Raw genomic sequence first — 7,027 nt, forward strand, 5'->3', positions numbered from 1 at the left:
AGTCTTTGTACAGTATGCAAAAATGTAGATACAGTGTACCCTGGGAAAAAAAGATGAAATCTTTATGCTCACTAGCAGGTCTATGACTATCTATGTCCAAATACATGAAGATTAAGTTGCTTGGGCAGTCATGGGCAGAATTAATCTTACTTTCCTGTTTGGCATTTTCTGACACCAGTCCCATGCCAAAGAAAAAAGTTGATTTTCAGAGCTTGTTACATATGACAGAATTATTAAATGTTTTATGACCATATGGTATGATTTTTTACAGTAGTTTTTGAAATAGATTGTAATTAACAAGTGAGTAACCTTTCTCAGTGAAAGATAAGAAAACACTATAAAATAGTCTGGATGTCAGTAGTGGCTAGAGAGGTAAAAGTACAGCAGAGCACCTGAGCAGCAGAAGCTTAGTTTTGCTATACAGTTGGCTTTCTACATATCTGATGCAAAAGCTGTAACTGAAATGAAATCATGTTAAATTAGCTGTAAAAAATAAGTTGATTTAATTAAGCACAGAAAGACTTATTAGATATAATAAAATGTTAAAAAGTCAAATGATGTGCAGTTACATTTCAGCTAACACAGCTCAACAAATCCACTAAATTTATTCCTTTCAATAATGATCTGTTTTGAGCATTTAATTAGATAAATAATATTTAATCACTTCAGCAAATTTGAACTAGAAAAATTCCTTGTCATCAGAGGTGACTAATCCTTGCTAATATCCACCTTTAAAGAAAAAGTAAAACTAGATGATCTTCCGGAACAGCAAAGAGTATGAGGTACAAATGTGTCTCTAGGCCTCATTAAAAAAACAAGGTTTGCTAAACAAACTATTATTTACAGTGAGAAGTGTGCATATTTTACTGGGAAGGAGCATTCACATGTTTGCCTCTTTTCAGCATCAGGCACTATAAGTAGATGATAAGAAAAGATATTCAATAGATGTCCTATAATTCATCATAATACTGTTTCATTTAATAACTACTTTGCTGAAGTGATTGGCATGATTACAGGAAAATTACTTCAAATTATCCATCTCTTATCTAGCATCTAAGATGTCCTAAACTTGCATGAGAGTTAGCATAATGGGACCTATTAATTACTAATTCTGCAAGTCCTTCACTACTTAAATATCCTTTCTGCCAGGTGTGCTGTGTAATGCAAATAAAGGAATAGAAGCCAAAATGATCACTTTCCAAGACAGTGTCACTGAAAGTTTAATAAATGAAATACCAAGTGCAAAAGTTTGTTCCACCCACCAATTGAAAATATCTAGATATTAATATATTTTCTCTTTATTTCTCTCCTCCTCATATGTGTATACATTTGCAGGGGTGCATACAGGTATAAAAATAAGTACATGAACAGTATGTGGTATACATTGTATTTGTTTCTACTCAGAGCTATGAATGTGCAAGGCTGCTACAAAAGATGGGCCAAGAACATAGTCTCTGCCCTAAAAAGCACCTTTTAATCTCAAAACCCTATACATCAAATGCTATCTGCTCAACAAAATTTACTCCTATGAGTAAACACTTTGAAGAAAAGAAGCATTATCTGGTAAGGGCAGGGAAGTTGACCAAGATGAGCAGAAGCCATATTTGTCCCCTCTCCAGTTTAGATTTAAAAGCCAGTGTAAATTAGAGCAGCAGCCTTATACTTGCACCCTTGGCTTTCTAAAAACCCTGATGTAAACCATCATGGCAGAAAACAGGGATAGGTCCTTCCTATCATTCTTTCCAGCCCACCTGTGACATGCCCATAATTCAAAGGGTGGCTATGCTGCTGTTTAAAGCCACCTAAGATGGAAAATGTTCCCTAAGGGCCTGATTCTTCAGTATCTTACATCTCTGAAGCAAACTGTGCAAAGTAGGTCCATGCAGTTACAATATCTGGTTGGTGCTGCTCTAAACTTCCATTGCAGAAGCATAGCTATGAAAAATCTTGCTTTAATTTCTTTATAGAATCCAACTTCAAGTTCATGAACAACTGTCTTCTCTCTCTCTTTTATTTGCTAGTTTTTGTATCACAGTGCCTTAAGTTCTATTAATTATATTTGTGATGTTGAATTAAGTGTACAGAAAATGTGGGACAAGAAACAAAGAAAAACAAAAAACAACCCCCTAAACCAAATGGTAAAAAGCATGTAGAGACCCCAGAAAAAAATCAATTGTTACTGATATATGGCAAGGGACCAAGCCTAAAGGCTCTGGACTTTCTGACAAAATCTGTCTTGAAATACAGCGCTGAAAAGGAAGGTGAGTTACACAAGTAAATTTCAGGGAGGAAACAAAATACTGCACTTCTAACACTCCATTTACCAGAAAATGTAGAACAAAACAATCTCATCTACCATACACAGAAAATCTAAAAGGGAAAGAAAGATATTCTTGAACCATACCTGATAAACTGTTGGAAGGCTTTTTACTATATTCTGTAAAAGAAATACTTATAATTGTTTCTAAATGTGCAAGTGGTCTCAATGAAATAGGAGACCCATCATGAGGCAACATTTCTGCGAGAACATTACCTTTATAAAGGCTCCTGTCTGTTAGGAATAGAGACTGATAGTGAATTTTATGCTTTCATTCTGAGTGACCACAATCAGCTTATGGAATGCTGCAACTATAACACCTGAATACATGACAAACAAGCCTAATCCTCAATCCCCTTGCTTTTTACAAGTGAAAACTTTCAAATTTCTACTGTTCATCTTTTTACTTCAAGGCAACAGAGTCTTTGAGAGTCACAATAACTTTTCATTACACAGTCACTACTGAAATGGTATGAAGTCTTCTGTGACTGGTAGGCTTCCATGGAGCCACTCTGGTTGTCCTGTAATAACATAAACACAATACTGCCAAGCCAGGGGTGCCATAGTTTGCAAGGGACTTTGTCAAAACTCTACTACTGTACTACTTTATGCATTCATACTTATTTACTCTGTGGACTAAACTGATGGATATTTATGATTTTAAATTCTGCAACTATTAATAAGGACTCTGGTATTAGAGAACAATATTCCTCCACCCCAAAAGTTAGAATTCTGTAATAAACAAAGTATTTGTAAGAAATTCCCCTGCATTGCCAGGTGCAATTATATCTGGTTTTTTCATACATGACATTCTAAAAGTCTATTAGCTGGTCAGTAGATTTGGTTTTCAGTGCTGGCTGTCAGCCCTGTTGTAAAATAAACATGCAAGCAGTTGTTGAAACATCATGAACACCATGGCCATTGCAAGCTTTGCAGAGCTCCCATGGCCAGAAATCCCTTCCTTCCCCAGTACGTTCCACATGGGCAAAGGTGCCTTCTAAACTAGTCTGTGAATCATGTAAAGCAATCTTCTAAATCACCTGTTGAAAATACATTGTGCCTTCCACCTCAGCTCACTGAAACCAGAGATCTATCGTATTTCTACACTGTTGAACAAGGTGGAGAAGTGATGGCTTCTAGAGAATCACCCCAATTTTTGCCTAACATAATAAGATACAAGAATTCCCAACCAGATGCCCTTGAACAGCATTATATCCCTTGGCTTTTTAGGAACTTAAAATTGTGCCAACATAATAGTGATTCAAGCTAGGGATCTTTTCTTAATTTTTTTTTTTTTCCTCTTCAGTGTATCTCCACATTTTGTAGACCATGTATGTAACAAACCCACAGAATTTGCTTCATGTAATTTCCTTTACTACTTTACCTTAAAAAACCTTACAAAAAACAATGCATAAGGGATGCAGCAGGATGAAAACAGAATTTGAAAAGTAATAATTAAAGCCAGTACCAATTCATACTGTTAACTAATAATAAGGGGTATGCCTGAGAAAGCAAACTGATTCAGAAGAAATTACTCAGATCTTTTATTTTTGGATCTATCTGCTTCTTTCTGCTGGTAGCCTGAAATTCCCATATTCTGAGTGCTTTAAATTTAATTTAATATTACAGAATACATAAAATCTCCACTGAAGTTTCTTGACTAATTGTCCCAGGTATCACAACCTAGAATCAAGTGTCCACATGGAATACTGGAATGGAATGATGATGAGAAATACCTTCAGTTAATTGTTCCTAACTAGAAAGCAATTTTGAAAAGTCTTCTTTGTTTTACAGTCTTGTCTAAGGGCTTAGAGAGTCTTCTCCAATGGATCAATCAGAGGACAGGGACAACAAGAGGAAACAATGCTGGGAAAACATCAAGCCCACTGACTGGGTAAAACAAGTAAAATGATTCTTTGTGAATCCTTATAGCAAAACTATGGGGCCAAATTCACTGAACATTGGTATCAGCTTCTGCTGATGTTTGAAGAAAAGCCAACCAGGAAAAGAGTGTCTTGGTGGGAGGTGTCACTGATATACTTGTGGTTCTCAATGCTTGCCATATCAGCTGGACTACAGCCTTATAAGAGAACATAACACGAGTTACTTTGCCACTTGAGCTAAACAGTCTGGATTTCTAGTTGAATATCTGGGAGGTGAGTCCTTTGTAAGTCAGTTTGGGGGAGGATACTCAACACATACAAAGACTAATTGGCAGCAAGTAGTGTTGGTAACTCCTACACTCTTGAATAACTTAGGCTTCCAGCCAGTTCTGCTACTGCAGGAACTTAAGGACTTTGTGATGCCCTTGATAACTACAAATTCTTTTTCTTTCTTTCTTTCTTTCTTTCTTTCTTTCTTTCTTTCTTTCTTTCTTTCTTTCTTTCTTTCTTCTTCTTTCTCTTTCTTTCTTTCTTTCTTTCTTTCTTTCTTCTTTCTTTCTTTCCTTCTCTTCCTTTCTTCCTTTCTTCCTTTCTTCCTTTCTTCCTTTCTTCCTTCCTTTCTTCCTTTCCTTCTTTCTTTCTTTCTTCTTCTTTCTTTCTTTCTTTTCTTTCTTTCTTCTTTCTTTCTTTCTTCTTCTTTCTTCTTTCTTTCTTTTCTTTCTTTCTTTCTTTCTTTCTTTCTTTTCTTTCTTTCTTCTTTCTTTCTTTCTTTCTTTCTTTCTTTTCTTTCTTTCTTTCTTTCTTTCTTTCTTTCTTTCTTTCTTTCTTTCTTTCTTTCTTTCTTTTCTTTCTTTCTTTCTTTCTTTCTTTCTTTCTTTCTTTCTTTCTTTCTTTCTTTCTTTCTTTCTTTCTTTCTTTCTTTCTTTTCTTTCTTCTTCTTTCTTTCTTTCTTTCTTTCTTTCTTCTTTCTTTCTTTCTTTCTTTTCTTTCTTTTCTTTCTTTCTTTCTTTCTTTCTTTTCTTTCTTTCTTTCTTTCTTTCTTTCTTTCTTCTTTCTTTCTTTCTTTTCTTTCTTTCTTTCTTTCTTTCTTTCTTTCTTTCTTTCTTTCTTTCTTTCTTTCTTTCTTTCTTTCTTTCTTTCTTTCTTTCTTTCTTTCTTTCTTTCTTTCTTTCTTCTTTCTTTCTTTCTTTCTTTCTTTCTTTCTTTCTTTCTTTCTTTCTTTCTTTCTTTCTTTCTTTCTTTCTTTCTTTCTTTCTTTCTTTCTTTCTTCCTTCCGGAACTTCCTTCCTGGCTTCCTTCCTGCCTTCCGGAACTTCCTTCCTTCCGGAAACTTCCTTCCTTCCGGAACTTCCTTCCACAACTCCCTTCCTTCCTCTCTTCCTCTCTTTACTTACACTCTAAAAGCTCAGTGCAGGTTACTGGGAGGCCTGTGAAAAACCACGGGGCTGCTTTGCTAGACACATTGATGGCAGAGTATCTTGCACATGAAGGGATTGGACTTGATGACCCACTGAGCCCATTGGCCTATAAAAGGGCATCAGCAAGAAGCCTGGTGGAATCGGGATAGCAGCAGATACATCTCTAAGAAAAAGCAGCAGCCTTATCTACTGCAGGTAGTGGAAGTGCATCTCCACCCCTCCAAACAGTTTGAGCTCATATTGCACACATGCAGTACAGACCCCAAGAGCAGTGTGTCTGTTGTGGGAACAGGGACGGTGTCCTCATGCAAAGACCTGCCCTTGTGGCTAGACATTTCCTAGTGTAAATCAGCATAAGGTTTGTTGAATGAACAAAACTCCTCTTCCCTGCCCTGTGGTTTCTACATGAGGCAAGTGAGCTCCCACTTGGGTGCACTATGGAGTGCTTCCTTCTGTGGGGAAGAGATGGCCAAAAAAGCACTACTGTGGCCAGGAAAGATGAGTGACCCTGAGGTAATTGCAGTAATTACAAAGACCAATTTAAGCTGAAGAAATGCTGCATTAGTGGAGACATATCAACATTTTCTGTCTCTGACTCAAAGCACTAGAAATCTTGTTATTTTGCTGAGAAATGTTTCTTCCAGGTGATTCTAGGTGGCACGCTGAGTAGGATGTGCTGCTGTCAGAGCGCCGTGGACCTGAGAGTGGAGCCCTGTAAATAGTGCTTCATCATGCAAAAGGATGTTACCTCTATGCAGGCAGATGGTGATATGAGTGGGCTCTAAGCTTCACTACCAAGATGAAGTGAGACAGCACTTGTGACAACTTAATGCTGACTGAGTAACATCAACACAAGTCTTCTTTTCTGTTGTAGCTGTCTTAGGATGTCAGAAGATATGGATCTGAGATTGAAAAGACACTTTTGACAGCATAATGGCTGAAACAGTTTTGAAACATTTAAAGCAACAATAAAACGCAAAAGGGGAAAGAAGGATGAGGATAATGGGGTGTGACTTCTCAAAGGACATGAGGTTTCATTTTGCTTTGAATAATCTTGTGTCTTCAAAACGACTTCTTTCTGAAACTACAAGTCACAATTTTCCAGTAAAAGTCTGCCACACACCTAGGAATCTTCTGAAGGCAACATTCCATCTTCATATTTTTTCACTGTAACTCTCACCCATTCTATCTATGCTGACTTCACTTGGACAGGCATAAGTGTTTTGAAAGATTTTTTTTTAGGATGCTCATAGTTCAGATGCACTATGGCTTCCTAAAATCATGACCGATTTCAAAGCATAGTAAAATGAACAATAGACTTAGAACTGCACATATTCATGGAAAAGAAGCAGAAGAGTTGTACAAATCTTTAAACACGGCATCCAGAAATGTTTTCTTGAAAGTTTGAG

This window comes from Vidua macroura, chromosome 2 (assembly GCF_024509145.1).
Source record: "Vidua macroura isolate BioBank_ID:100142 chromosome 2, ASM2450914v1, whole genome shotgun sequence".
Lineage (NCBI taxonomy): Eukaryota > Metazoa > Chordata > Aves > Passeriformes > Viduidae > Vidua > Vidua macroura.